The sequence below is a fragment of the Pteronotus mesoamericanus genome, unplaced genomic scaffold, assembly GCF_021234165.1.
Source record: "Pteronotus mesoamericanus isolate MK-2021 breed Mesoamerican mustached bat unplaced genomic scaffold, CSHL_Meso_final scaffold_99, whole genome shotgun sequence".
In the NCBI taxonomy this organism is placed as follows: domain Eukaryota; kingdom Metazoa; phylum Chordata; class Mammalia; order Chiroptera; family Mormoopidae; genus Pteronotus; species Pteronotus mesoamericanus.
In genome coordinates, this window is record NW_026555330.1 from 6,676,280 (window position 1) to 6,692,345 (window position 16,066).

At 42.6% G+C, this 16,066-nt stretch overlaps 1 protein-coding gene across 1 annotated transcript in view; it reads right to left on the bottom strand.

Moving 5' to 3' along the window:
- The window catches only part of RAP1A (RAP1A, member of RAS oncogene family), a 64,707-nt gene extending 52,590 nt beyond the window's left edge, over window positions 1–12,117 (bottom strand). Inside the window, exon 1 of the mRNA XM_054564931.1 lies at window positions 11,993–12,117. The gene's annotated coding sequence lies outside the window, so the exon portion shown is untranslated. The remainder of the gene's footprint in view (window positions 1–11,992) is intronic.
- Between the last annotated feature and the right edge of the window lie 3,949 nt (window positions 12,118–16,066).

Sequence of the window (16,066 nt, forward strand, 5' to 3'; positions counted from 1 at the left end):
ATTTTACAGACTAGCTGTGCTGATTAAATGAGATATAAAGGCTTTACACTCAAGAAAATATTAAAGAAAAACCCCTAGTGGGCTTTATGTTTTTTTTATTTCGATCCTCTGGGAAGAGGAAAATCTTTTCATGCGTCACACACTTCATGTAAAAAAATGAATACTTTTTTTAAATTTCAGCTTTATTAACATGTAACACTGTGAACTTTCTTATAATAGTATATGATGAGCTGCTAGCCACTCAATCTAATAACTTGCTTTTCCTGCCAAGATGTGGGCAGGCTTCTAAGAATGCAAGACGTGCATAGCGGGATGGGCACAAGTGCCAGCACAGTGCCATGGCCAACACGGCCCGAACCAGGAAGCTCCTGTTCTCAGCTGTGGTTGGGGAAGGGGAGGGCAGGGTAAGAGTCATCGGTCCTAAGAGAATGACGTAGTTCTGATTTCTTTTGACAAACAGAAATATCTTCAAACCAATTAAAAGTGGAATCAACTGTAATGTGATAGTTTGAGACATTAAATCACTGTTTTGATTATCTGGGGTCTCTTTAGTAAATGACTTTCATTCAATTGACCAGATCTGAGCTTTTGCAGTTTCACATAAGAAAAACACAGTATTTATAAAAAGTAACACACACAATCCTCAGTCTCATGTGCTACATTTACTTATTACAGTCAAGTGCGGCTTTACCACTGGGAGAGGTTCTGAAAAATGTGTCATTAGGAGATTTCCTCACTGTGCAAACATCCCAGAATGCACTCAACACAAATCTAGATGGTACAGCCTCTTACACACCTGGGCTCTAAGGTGTAGCCTGCTGCCCCGGGCTAAAAACCTGTACAGTGGGTACTATCCTGAATACTGTAGGTGACTGTAACGCAATAGTAAACATTTGTATATCTATATATAGAAAAGATACACTAGAGATACAGTATAAAAGGTAAGAAACAGCACACCTGCATAGGGCGCTTATCATGCACGGACCCTGCAGGACTGCAAGTTGCTCGGGGAGTCAGCAGGTGAGTGGTGAGTGGCTGTCAAGGCCTGGGACGTTACTGCACACGGCTGTAGGCTTTATAAACACTGGACACACAGGCTACGCTAAATTTTAAAATAACGCGAGATTAAATCAAGCAAGACAGAAAGATGCAACTGAGAGGTGCAGCAGACACGCAATGTGAAAGGCTGCTGCCAGTCTAACATGGCACATGGTGTTACAGCAAACCTTTTTTTATAAGTAGAAAAAGCGTATTCTAAAATAATAAAAAGTATAGTGAATACATAAGCCAGTAACACAGTTTACCAACACCAAGTGTTCTGCACTGCACACAGCGGTAGCTGCTGTGCTTTTATATGACTGGCGGCGCAGCAGGTCAGTCTACACCCGCAAGTACTGCATTGCGAGGGGACTCTCACTAGGCAACAGGAATTTGTCAGTTCCTTATAATTTGATGAGACCACAGTTGCAGACGTGGTCCACTGCTGACAGAAATGTTAAGTGGTCCATGACTGCAGTTTAAAAATACTTTCAAATATACTTCTAAAGAAGAGATTTGAATAAAAATTAATGACTTTATTCCTGAATTTAGAAAATACCTGAAAACTGAAACAAACATTTAGAAAGGTATAAATAAAAACTCAATACTTTAAAATAGGTAAACATCTTGAAAGTATGACAGCCTATATTTGATGTTTCAAAATTGGGGGTTGCTTCTTTTCTCAACTGGTAACATTAAAGACAGATGGCGAACACGGCCACCAGCAAGCCAGCGAAAGAGTTCTCAGAAGAAACCAACGCTCCTGGCACCTTCATCTAGCACTTCTAGCCTTCAGGATCGTGAGAATACATTTCTATTGTTTAAGAGAAAAAACAAACAAACAGGAAGAGAGCAAGCAGAAAATTCACAGCTGAGGTGAGTTTACTTACCAGTCAAAAAGAAATGTTAGCATCAGCCTGCAGGCTAACTTGCTTACATATTATTCAGCCAAGTGGAAAGTACGATTAACATAAAGCTAGAGCCAGGACAAGAATGGTTAAGAATGGCATGTTCAGACTAATATTTTTTAATTAAGAAATTAATAATTTAATTATTAATTGTTAATTAATTATTAATAATTGGCTGGAAAGGCCACACAGTGAAACTTCACCTTACAGTGCCGTACTTTAAGACACCTTCTGAGGGGAAGGGTCTAGTCAAGGAACAGGTATACATGACGCGGGTAGGGACTGACTGGGCGGGGGCGCGGGGCGGGGCGTGGGCGGGGCAGCAGAGAGCACGGGGAAGACTGGGACAGCTGTAGTAGGACGAGAGTAAAAGTAAGTTAAGAAAAAAGAAGAAACCTTCTGAAATATCTAAAAGTGAGGGTTCCCTGTCAACGAAGAACTCAAAATGCTAAATAAATAAGATTTCTGAAACTCCAAATTTGTCAAAAGAGTAGCACAGACATGCTTTTCACTGATGAAGTAACAGGAATTTTTATCTTGCAATTTTCTACAAAAGGTAGCGACCACCAGGGTACACGGAGTCTTCTCTCAGAGGCTGCCTAACTCCGTGCAGTCTGCATTTTTGACTCAAGCTCTCTTTTCAATTTCATCTTCAAACTGGGTACACTCCTGAAGATCCAGATCTTCACAAGAATCACTCCCAGCCACTCCCCTCAAAACCTTCCCCCGTTTTCCTTTAAACCCTCAGATCTTACCTTACCTGTGTTATTACCAGCCTCCCTCTCTTCCGTCTCCTTCTTCCTCAGTTCATCCTGAACACTCAGTAGCCAGATTCATCTTCCAAAAGATGAGGTTATTTTCCCATCAAAACATCTTATGCTCTTAAATAAAGTCTATACTTCTCAACCTAGCATTCAATGACTTACACAGTCTAGGCCCAATCAACTCTTATGGCCTCATCACCGTATTTTCTAATTACACAGGTGTAGGCACTGTCAAATCAATCTCCTGGCCTCCAACCTGTCCTGAACCTTCTACCTCGGCTCATGCCCTTCCTACCATAAAGAATGTCCCCAACCACCCACTCCAGCTGCCATTGCTCAAGGCCGTTTTGTATCCCTGCATTTAGTCTTCGAAGCAAGGCCACACAAGTGACATCTCCTGCCCCACCCACAAGAACTGTCAAAAAAAGGGGGGAAAACCCACCCACCAAATTTAACAACAGCTAGCTTTTATTACCACATACCAAGCAGTCTTACACAGTATTTCCAATTCTCTCAACAATCGTTTATTATAAAGTAGGTATTATTATTACCTTTTTAAAGATGAGAAAGTCTAACTTCAGCAATATCAAATCATCTATTTAGTAAGTTACCTTGGGTTGCATACTCAGTAAGTTGCCTCAAATCATGTACTTGCTAAGAGGCAAAGCAAGGATTTGAAACCAGGCTGCCTAACTCCAAAGCCATTGCTTTAAAAACCAAGTTTTTATTTTTTGGTCTGGACCATGTGACTCACCCCTCCAACCTCTCTGAAATAATTTAGTTTTTACCTAAGTTATTTCTACTTACCACATACTATAAGCTTTCTCCTATTTGTCATTTTAGTAAAGGGAGAACTTTAAAATGCTATTTCTTCCCAATAAAAAAAGCAATGCTCAAGTTGTAAGCTGTAACTGCAAATATCTTTTCATGTCAGAAAGATAATTTTTACCTAAAACATCCTCAAAGGAACTCATTCCAACCAAGTTTTTCAGAATGACTGCAAATTACTAATCATACACTGTGACAGCTTTAATAAATAATATGAAGATTTTGTGATTACAACCCAAGAATTTTAAAGGACACCTATCAAATTGGCAAAGACTGTAAAAGCTGACCTACTCAATGCCATTGAAGGCGCCGTGAGACACACACTCCTACACACAGAGTAGCCGCCCTGTGAGCCAGTTATCCAGCTTCGGGGAATCCTCCTAAAGAAAGAAGGAAAAAATGACGACGAAGATGCGATCGCAGACAGATGCACAAAAATGTCTGTCCCAGCGTTATTTAAAATAGTACTATTTTAAAGAAATCAACCCAAAAGTGCCATGCTAGGTAGAACACCAACATCCTGATCAGAGAAAAAAGTAGGAACAAAACAGTCGATATAAAAGTATAATTCCAATTTTTTAAAAAATAAAAAATCTGCACACTCAAGGGAAAAAAACTAGAAAAAAAGCAGATTAAAATGTTAGTAGTAATTATCTCTGGGTGATGGGTTTATGGGTCATTTTCTTTTAAAAAAAAAAATATTTTATTTATTTTGAGAGAGAGAAAGAGAGGGAGAGAAACACTGATCTCAGTGCCTCCAACTGGGGGACCTGGCCTGCAACTCAGGCGTGTGTCCTGACCAGGAACTGAACCAGCGGCCTTTCAGTTCGCAGGCCAGCACTCAAGCCACTGAACCACACCACCCAGAGTTATGGGTGATTTTCAATTATTTCTTAACATCAATGTTCTTTTCAAAATCTGCCACATTGGAACATAAATTACTTAAAACAGAAAAATAGTGTTTAAGCAGTTATAATTACTGAGAATGACCCTGAACCTACCAAGGGCATATTACCGGGAACAGAACTACATTTCCTAACGCAAAGAAAACGGCCAATTTTTGTCTCCTCTTTTTTGTTTCTATTACATTCACATTCACCTTCAGATTGTGTAAAGAATGTTATCCAAAACTCTGTGGTATCCATAAAATTATATGAGGCTCACTATCTAAAAGTCAGCCAGTGCTCCAACAGAAAGCACCACAGTTAAGTGACCTGTTTTACTGTATGTCTATTGAGAATAAACGTCCAGTTAATCCTAACCCAGAACATGCAAAATGAAAAAATCAGAAAAACCATTCTCATTTTGTAAATTAACTAAATATACTGTTGTTGCCTTATAAGCACATCACGGTTAGGTCTGGAGCAGGGAGGAACTTGAAAATAAAGCTGGCAAGCCACCAGCATTCACTAAAAATGCACAGTGATGTATTTGTCTATATGCACTTTTCTATTCTAGTGCATAGTTAACTTTAGTGGCACAGGATGATTTTAATCAGTGTAGGAAAAAAATATTAAGCTGGAATACAAAAAAAGAAAAACCCCTCACATTAAACATAAAAATTACTAGCTAAAAAAGAAAAAATACTTCCTACAATGTAGCAATTCGGGGGGAAAAGAAGTCTTGGGTTAAAGGAAAATAGGCATTCGAGAGAAAATAATTCTTATTTCACTATATTTTAAACAACTGGAAAACTAGTTTGCTCTAATACTATAAAGCTGTTAAAAAATAGACCACAGAAATAGTTGTTGAGTAGCTAAGAGAGAATGTAAAATATTTTACTTAGAAAATGAATATGATTCTATTTTTATTCTAACATGAAAATACAACATTTATTTATAAAACATATGTCAGGTTCTGGCAAACAAAATTACTAGACTATAAATTCCTTAAATAGTAACTACAGCCTCACATCTCAGTTTTCATCAAAGAGTCTAATACTGGGTCACTCACACATGTGTTCAATGACTAAATCTAAAATCTGCTAATGAAATTATGCAACATTTTCACAAGCATACAGTGGAATTTAAAAGGTATTTCAAAAAGCATCAATGATTTGGGCTAGATACTGAAAGCTACATAAAATCCAAAATAGTGTTTAAATTTCAACTGCTAAAATAATTAAGTTATGGTTGCTTCTTTAATGCTTTATAATACTTGTCTAGAACAGAATGATTCTATTTATAAATGAATTGAAAAATGTCACTGAAAATACAGTGAATGAATTACTCTCTGGATTACACGTCTGACAGATCTGAAATGTTCAGTCTGCAACAAGACAGAATTTCCTACTGCTGCTAACTTAGAATCTTATAAACTGCGTTTGGGATTTGTCCAAAGAAACAGTTGTAGCCCGTTCTTTGTGCCTCTCTTACAACCAGAGTAAGTGAATACAACTATTGCAAACAACCATGAATGTTATAGGTATATATATATATACTTAATGAGTTCAATGAAAGGCACTTCAAGTTTGAATTAATCAAACAGTTTTTTTTAAATCAGTTATAATGTGTAGTTTGGTATATTCCTTATTCTTATGAAATGTAACCTAATTTAAATATACCCTGAAACCTAACATGGAGTTACATATATAATTCCAAATTTGGTTAACTTTACCATTCCACATTTTGAACCACTCTCTACCAATGGGAACTAAATAGACTAGAGATAGCAAACTATATCTGGGAAAACTGGATATGCAAAAAAAATTTTTTCCAGATTTATTTAACCTAAATTTATATAGCCTAAATAAATGTCATTACTACAAAAAGAGCCATCAACTTGTCTAATGATAGGTTAGTTTCACAGAACATATTTAATCTTCCATGTGTATATCATGTACTTTTGAAAATTATATTAGAAGAATTATTTTTTGACCACTTATAAAAGTACATCATTTCTTGTTTCACCTTCATCTTAATCATCACATACAAATGCCTTTTTTTATTGGTGGATGCGTGTACCTTCTACCTCCAAAAGGCCTGTATTCAGCCGGAAATGAGAGCATGGCATAGTTCTCTGCTGAACTGCTTTGTTGATCAGAATATCATGATAAGCGAAGCTTACAGGTTCAAAACTCATCTGGATCATTTAACTTTGAAACAAACTGCCTTCTTGACCAGTCATCTCATAGCTGTGTAACGGGGATTGGAGGGAGAGTGTGCAGCTCATTCAGCGCAAACTCATAGCCACCCTTACAAAATTCCAAGATGCAAATGGGCCAATACTCCCTCTGCGAAAGAACTGAAGAGCACATAAAAACTACACTAAATTTCATGCATAAAAAATGAAAGCTTAACTATTTTTATGTTTAACACAAATCTTATTCATAAGATGTCATTGGCATTAAGTCAGGCAGCAAATGATAAAAGAATGGACAGGAAATATATTTTGCTGTGTATAATGTATAGTCATATTTTTGTGCGCATTATATATGGGATTATCATACCCAAGGTATTTAATCATTATACCCATGTATAATGAGCATCTTTATTTTTCCCTCAAAAACCCCTGGGCAAAAAAAGTACACACTATACACAACAAAATACAGTACTTGACATATAACACAATTCTTTTTAAAATTGATGAGTTTAATTTGAAAAGGAACATTAGGAGGACGTTTATGTGCATAATTTTAAACTCACCACAACATTAATATATAAATGGTTTACATGAGACCATTTATTGGGTTGGCCAAAAAGTCTGTTTAGTTTCTCCATAAAATAAAAGGCACACTTTTCATTGTCACCAATAACTTTACTGATTTGGGTATTTTGAGTATGTTGCTATCTCCCACTATTAGCTTCCCGATTCCCAGGGTGCTGCTAAATGCCTTCCAATGCATAAAACAGCCCCACAGCAGAGAATTATTTGGTCAAAATGTCAACAGTACCAAGAAACTTCGCAAACCATTTTTGACACCTTTGATCAGTCACAGCACCTTCTTCATACACTGCAAAAATCTTTTTTGCACTTTTACCTTTCTTGAAATAATAAAGGATAATATACCAAAAATGTTGCATATCTTCTTCCACCTTTAATAGTAAAATGGCTGTACATTCACCAATTTTGATTAGCTTTTTTAAATGCATGCTGATACATTTACAGCTATCACAATACAATCTAACGAAATTGTTTCAAATTAAGTTAAAGACAACTAAGCATTACTAGAGCCAGCATATGAAAAAATGTAACAGACTTTTTGACCAACCAGAAGTTTTTAAACTTCTAAATAAGGGAATTTTATACCTGGGGGCTTAGGTATTGTCTGAGGTTCAATGAACAACTGCTGGATCCCTAGCATGTGCAGACACAGGGCTAGGTGCTTGCAGGTAATTCAACTAGCTCAATCCATTCACTTTGTAGATGGAGTTCCCCAGCTCATGTCAAATCAAGCTATCTGGATTTCAGAACCAGAAATGTTGAGCAATGCCCTCACAGTGGTATAATTTCTATCAAAACAAACTGGTATTGCCCTGGCAGGGTAGCTCAGCTGGTTAGAGAATCGTCCCAATATGCCAAGTTGCAGGTTCGATCCCCGGTCAGGGCACATCCAAGAATCAACCAATCAGTGCATCAGTAAGTAGAACAACAAATCCATGTTCCTCTCTGTCTCTCCTTTCCTCTCGCTCTAAAAAGATCAATTTAAAAAAACACACCAGTATCATCCTCCTTTAAAAGCTAAAATTTCAAAGCTGCAATGCTGACCTTATTTAACAGAAACAAAAGTCTTTGTGTTTTGAATAACTATAAAGAATTACAACAATTTAAAAATTCAATTGTGAGAATCCTCAACTAAGTACTAGTTGCATAAGTTATTACAAAGAACAAAATGTGGGGCTGTCATAGTTGTAAAATTCTAGAGACATATCAAACAGAAATTAAACGAATTGCAGATACCATTAAAAAATCTCTTTGTAAGAAAAAAGAAATTATCGCTGTGAAAAATAAAATGCTTGACTGCAATGCCAACCGTACAGAAGAGATATCAACAACATATGAATAAAGTTCATGGACAACAATGAACACTGGCAAGATTTGAAGTTACTTAACTATCAGGTTATAAAATAAGAATGGAAAGATCTCTGAGGGCACAGACCATGTTTGATTCATCTTTCTCTGCCCAACAATTAGCTAATAACACATATATGAACTCTAAATGTGAGCCACTGGAAAATTAACCCTAACAATCTAAAATATCTCTTTTTATAACTCCCATTATTTTTAAAGTATTAAATAATGATACTCAATGCAGGTGTCACTGCCATGAAACTTAAGATCAACAACTGTGGCTACCTCTTTAACTAGCACAACCTACTCTCCAGAGGAATGCGTAGATGCAACACCAAGAACACAAGCATATTCACATACTTGGATTCAGCAGTACTTCTGGAAATCAATCCCAAAGAAAGATTTCAAAAGAAAGAAAGAGTTGTATGCACAAAAATGTTCATTTCATTGTTATTTTAATAGGAGAAAAGGAAACTAACTACCTACCTATTTGCCTAACAGCAGGGAGATGGACTAATTTGCAAGCACTGAAAAAGATTTAAAATAAGGATTAACCTCCTGATTGGTCTTCCTGCTTCTACTCTTGCCTCCCCCTGTCTCCACCAAGCTGATTTCCACGACAGCCAGAATGATTCTCATAAACTCAGAACAGGTCTCTCTTCAACTCAAAACCCTCCATCGCGCCTCTCTCATTCATAGTGAAATCCACAGTGAAGTTTTCATCCAGCCTACAAGGCCTCAGACCGTGGCCCCAGCTACTTCTCTAACCTCAAGTCCAACTCTCTCACTTTCCCTCGTGCTTACTGGCCTCCTAGTTGTTCTAAAAAAGGGCAAAGTACACATCCTTGCACTTGCAGTTCTCTGCCGGTAACCTTCTTCCCCAAAAGCACACATCCCTCACTTCCTTCAGTCTCTGCTCTAGTCTCGAGTCTTCCCTGCCTATCTTTCCCTGACACTGTTTCTCTATCCCCTCTCCCTACTTTACTCTTCTGCATAGCTTTTAAAATCTGATACATATTTTTAATGTGGTTACGGCTCATTTCTCCTGATTAGAATATAAACTCTATGACAGTAAGGACTTTGCTTTATTCCAGCAACATTCGAAAAGCACTTGTTGAATTAACACTGAATGTTGATACAACAATGATTAACTACATGAAATACCATGCATATAAACAAGATTGAAAGAGAACAGGAAAATTGAGTAGTTTCATTTGAGATTATTTTCAAATGCTGTTCATATTGCCCGGAAGAAGTTTGTACAATAAAAATCATAAGTCCATCGTGATTATGATTTTAAGCTTCCAAAAGCAACTCTAGCAATCGGATTTCCTTGGAAGCCATCAGTAACTGTCAATGACTGGTAACAGCTATTAAAGAGAACTTTGCCCCATAAAATTGCAATAACAATCATTCTTAAATCTTGTTCCCAAAGACCCAAAGTTTAATCTGTAAGAGTAAAGACTGCTATTCCTGAGAACACACAGAAAATGAACAAAGGCTTTTGAACAGCTTTCATATGGAATTGCATAATAGGGGCTCCAGTGTACTTCTGAGACAGGTATCCACGGTTGGCTTCAGAGGGTCCCTGTAACTGAATGAAAAATTTTGCACATAAATGTCTACTATTTACTTTCTGCAGAGTCTATATATTTCATTATAGTCTCAAAAATCTCAGTGGCCTAGAAAAGGTCAGGAACTACTATTTTATATCTAGGAAGTGAAATGAAACATTCAAACGTACGCTACCTGTCAAAAGGATAGAAGATGTGTAATACCTAGACCCATTTTGTAATCATTCAATTCACTCAAGAAATACTGAGTGCCTACCATGCACCAGATACCGTGTGATCTGCAAAAACTTACACCTAATTACAGTTTGCAGTACAGAATTCAAAATACAGAGGAAACAAGATTCACTGAAACACCAGAATAAAAAAGAACTTCAACCAACGCAAATGTGATTTCAAAACAGAAAGTGTTATAGGAAATCATAAAGACACAAAGGAACTCGGGGCCAGGAACACAAAGCCTGATTTAGTGTTTTTTATGTCAAAATACGGCAGATATCAATTACATCAAAAGAAAAGAAAAACTACACATATGCATGCCCACCCCCACACACTGACAGGAAACCAAAAGAAAAGTTTCCAAATCCTGTTTCCAGCAGCACCCCTTCTGAGGCTGCCCTTCAGCACGCTTTGAAGGTAGGAGCCCCACATGAACGCGCAGAGCCGAGACTTTACTCTGACTGTGATTAGAAACAGAAAGAATCCTCCTCCCACACTCAGGAAGCAGAAAACTGTGGCCACCTGTAAGGCCGTGGCCCATTAACCTCCTGCCCTCCTACTGGTCCCTTTCATTTCTTACACTCTCCTCCCTTCAAAGCTACGACAAAACGATGCTCCCTCCCAGAAAGAAACACCTAACCGCTCAACGCGAGCTCTTTTCCCAAGTCAAAAGGTCCCCTAAACTCTGGTTGTTAGCCCCGTGAGAAGACCCCCTTTTTCAAGCACAAGTGTCTTCTCTCATCTTCTCCCCATAGCAATAATTTACACAATTCAGCTTAAGACACTGCCCCTTAACTTCCTGAGTGAGGGGGCAAACGACACCCCTACGAGCACCAGTTTGAAGGAAAAGGAGAATCAGACGGATCTCGTCCCTAACAAAATTTAGGGAAGCAGAGACCCCTAAAAAGCAGCGCCGACCAGGCGAACACATGGCATGCTACGGAGACGTGGGGAAGAGAGGGCGGGAAAGGGGCCGGGAGGTGGAGTGGGACGTAGAGATGTCAGCCCTGTGCACCGGGGGATAAAGGAAGCAAGGGAGACCCTGGACCCTGACCGAGCGAACACAGGGAAACGCTTCGTCTACCCACACCTCGCTAGCACCGGAGGGAGGGCAGAAAATTCACCCAACGCGCCCATCTCCTCTTCGCGTGCCCCCAAAGGCAGACCCGGGTTTAAAGGAGAATCTGACCCTAGTCTGGGGACACACGAAAGGAAAATAGCGGCGATGTCCGATCTTCTACATCTCTCAGGCAGCGAGGGGCGAGGGCACTGCGTCCGGGGAGATGGCGAGGGAAATGGGCTAGTGCCATGACACCTCCGGGAGTTGGAGGGTGGGGGACACAATGTCCTCTTTCTCTCCCACACCCGGCCCGGGCCCCTCCCGTCCGTCTCCCGCAGGCCCAGCCACAGTCGACCGGCTCCGTCCGCGGGCGTGGTTGGCTCTGGCCCTGGCGGTGGCGGCCGGGCCTCCGCGAGCCCTGGCCCCTCCCGCCGGCCAGGCCCCCGGGCCGCCGCCCCGGACACCGAGGGAGCGCAGAGGAGGAAGGGGGAACCAAGGGACTGACCGGCGACAGGAGTCGCCTCAACCCCGGCTCGGACGACCCGAGCCCCCCGCTCCCTCTGGGGTGGCTCCGGCTCCCCGCCCCTCACTCACCCCGCCCGGTCCAGCGCCTCCTCCACCTCCTCCTCCTCCTCCTCCCTCCTCTCGGCCGTGGCTCCTGCTTCGGCTCTGCGCGGCGACGGCGGCGGCGGCCTCGAGAGCGGCGGCGGCGGCGCCTCCAGAACGCGCACGCACGCAAGACGCAGGCCCCAGGCCCCACCCCCTAGTTCCGCCCCGCCCCTCCGAGTCCGCGTCGGCGAGGTTTCGGCCCCGCCTTCCCCGCTGCTTCCCTGAGTCCTCTTAAAGGGGTCGTGAAGGAAGGGGTGGGGACAGCTAAGGACGTTGGGGGAGGTGTGGGGAGTCGCGGCTCTGCGGAGAATGGGGTGTGGCGGTGCGTAAGTCCGGAAATGAATTGCGGTAGGGTCCAAAGATTCAGGAGGAGGAGAATCTTGGAGGGGGAATGCAGTCGTTGGACAAGTACTAACTGAACACCTAGTAGGTGCCAGGCACTGTTCTAGGTGCAAGGGATAAAGCCATATGCAAGCAACGGCCAAGTGAAGCTTGCCTTCCAGTGGGGTGGTTGAGAGGAGACAGGCAAAGAACCAAAATTCCAGGTAGTGATAAGTGGTGTGGAAAGAAATAAAGCTGGGAAGGAGGTGACTTTATAGCTGACCAGTATTGCCACTCAGGGAAGACCTCTGAGCACACACAGGTATGATATGCAGGATATGCAGGAATGAGCCTAGCCAGTACCTGGGGCAGGGGAAGGAGGGTAGGATAGCCTTTCCAAGCTGAAAGGAAATCAGCCTAAGGTCAGAGGCGGGAAAGCGCCTGGCCTGTTGCAGGAACAACAAAAGGCCAGCATGGCTGAGGAGTCACCTGGCCAGAGAGCAAGTAGTAGGCTGAGACGTGGGGACGTGGCCAGATCCTATGGAGCCTTCAGGGCCCTTATAAGAGCAACAGAAAACAATGGGAGGGTGAGTAGAGGGATGACAGCATCTGATTCACATTTTTAAAAGTTACTCTTGCTAATGTGTGTAAAATACACAATAGGGAGACCAGTAAAGAGGCTGTTTGTGGTAGATTGGAATAGGATGGGGGCAGGGAAGGGGTGAGAAGGGGACTGTTCAGACACATTTCTAACTGAAATGGTTTTGGCAGAGTGTGTGACGGAACAAAAAGATCACGGATGAGTCTTAGGTTCAGGGCCTGAAGGATGGGTTAATGGCGTGCCATTTCATGAGCTGGGGAAGACTCAGAGAGAAAGTGTGGGGGGAGAGAAGTCAGGAGCTCCGTGTTACCCATGTTCCATAAGGTGCTTGTTAGACATCCAAGTGCAGATGAAGAGTAAACAACTGGATATAAGTCTGAAGATAGAAATTGGGGGTTCTTCAGCGCAAAGACACTCTTTAAGCCTTAGGTTTACATAAAATCACTTCAGGAGGGAGGTCAGCTCAGGGAGAAGGACTAAAGGGAACGCCGACACTCAGAGGTGTAGTAGAAAGGAGGAGGGAGGACAGCACCGGGAGAGGGTGGAATGTTAGGAGATAAGAATTGCCTCAGGAAGGGAAGAGTGATCGTCTTATCAAATACTGATTAAATGAGTAAGAAGAGATCTGAGAATGCGTAGGTTGGATTTGGCCTGAAGAAGGTGGCCCGCTGTCCTTGACTGAAGCGGTTTCAATGGGGTCAAAGGGGAGAAAGTCTGATTAGGTTGTGTTAAGAGAATGGGAGGTGTGGAAGAGAAAGTGCCTATAGCAGGCCTGAAGAGCTCTGGAGGAGCGGTTGCTGTGAGGAGCTGCTGAAAACCAGGCATTAGCCAGGGGATCACTTGGGATCAAGGGAGGGTATTTTAAAGTGGAAGATGTTTCCTTGGGTTGGTCTGCTGGAATGGTTCTCTAGGGTGGTACAGTGATGGGGCAAAAGATAGAAGAGACCACTGGAGAAAGGCTGTCCTCAAGTAGGGGAGAAACAGTTGGACCTGGCAGAGAAATGAAAGGGTTCACCTAGGACAGGAGCCAGGACACTACGTTCACACACTATTTTTGGAGAGAAGGCAATGTCTGTGGGTGCAAATGCAGGTATATCAGGTAGTGCAGTGGGTGGCATGCTCAGGCTACTGTGGAGCAGCGGGGGGGCAGGTGGGAACTGAAATCCAGCCCCTGTTATATCAACCAAACTGAGGCCATGTCAACCTCGAGAAGGGGCACCTTGTCTAATTGTTCCACCTAAAGGAGTGGTGGTGCCTTTTAGCAATCCTACACACACACACACACACACACACACACACAGAGCGCATCTTTTCCCGCCTTGTACTGTATGTGCCGGCCTCCTCGCTGGGTTTGATGAGTTAGATCTGGGCTATGTGTTTTCCTTAAGGTAATAAAAAACTGTGATTGGAGGTGGGCTATTGGCTACTTGAGGAGATAGAAGAAGGAGAGAAAGGATGCCCTCGAAGAATGGAAGAGTTACTAGCGAGGCGTAGTCTGGGCAACGTTGAGGGTCCTCCTGAGTTGGTGGTCCTATGTTTAAAGCGAGAATACTCAGCAAGGTGGTGTGGTTTTTCAGCTGGGTTTTGCTGATGAAGGTCAATAAGAGGGGGAGGGGAACGTGGCAGGGAGTGGTAATAGTGATAGACCTTGGAATCTAAGCCGGGAAGGAAGACAGGGCAAGTCCGCAAGCAGTGGAGCCCATGGTCCCATGGTCCCTGTGGAAAAGAATAGTTTAAGAGGAAGCGATCAATACGTGCAGGCAAGGGGACTTTCCGAGGATGGCACACGGGGAAGGGTGAGTGAGTGAGGCGGTTGGGAGAGGGGAAGTGAAGGTAGCTGCGGGGGAAAAAAGGGCTCGCGCAAGCGCCTGGGGCTGGGAACACTGCACTGCTCTGGGCTCCTGCCTTCCTCACAGTTTATATGTGAGTGTTGGTCTGGGAGAGCTGTGGGGGGCCTGCAAGAGTTGGGGAGAGACTAGGTGCAGGAGGGGATAAGCCAACTAGATACTGCTTGGCCCCTTTACAAGTGTTGGGAGAGCCCACGGGGTGCTCTGCTTCACCCACTGTCTCCTTTCACCCTGGACACCTGAGCATGTGTGTGGGTACTTTATTCTGCCTGGTGTTTGAAACCAAAGGCCATCTGTCCTCCTGAATCCGGCTCCTCCTCCTCCTGATTTCGCCTTTTTGGTTCAGGGGACTCCCTTTCTCAGTTACTCAGCCACCAACCTCAGTTTAGTCCGGCTTCCCCATCCCTGTACCCAGTTAGTCCGCAAAGTATAGCGATCTGCACTGTCCAGTAGAACATGCTGCCAGGATGGAAATGTTCTAGGTTTCTGCAATCTAGAAGAGTTCTGCATCGTCCAACGCAGAGGTCACGTGTGGCTTTCGAGCACTTGAAATGTGGCTAATAAGACTGAGGACCTGGATTTTAACTCTTCACTTAAATGAGTTTTAATGTGATTTAAATAGCCGCATGTGTTACTATGTGGCTACTATGTTAGACAGGTACAGCTCCTTCCTACACAATGTCTCTCCCGCCTGTCCCCTCTGTCTGCCTGGCCGCTGCGCTAGGTCAGGTACTGAGGACCTGTAGCCTAGACTTCTGTTGGCAGTCTCCCTTTTGGTCTCCCGCTTACTTGCTTTCCCTTCAGTCCATCTTGTGTTCTTGCCAGAACCATCTCTCTAAAGCAGTGGCCAGATCACAAACCCACCCTATTTTTAAAAAGTTATCAGTAGTTCTCTGTCAAATTAGGTACAAACTACTTAGTCTGCCATTTGCCCAATGACGTATCTCCATATCAGTTCTCCAGCCTGCAGCCTGACCTTGCACTTCACCCTTACACAGACAGAGCGGGTTCTCAAGCAAAATTGAACTACTCACTATAATCCCTACCAACTTTTTACGAAGGAGCCAACTCATTTGCCTAAACTGTCCCTGCCTGGAACAATGCCTCCCACCCCTCTTCCCAACCCCAAATTTGTTGAAATCCTTGAAGGCCTGTTGCCTGTCTCATACTGCAGCTCCTACCTGGAACCTTTCTGATCTTTCCTCTCCTCTGAAATCTCACTGCTTCCATTTTTACTTCTGTGCTGTCTTGTCATGTATTTTGTGTGTTTGTTTTATTCCCGTTACTAAG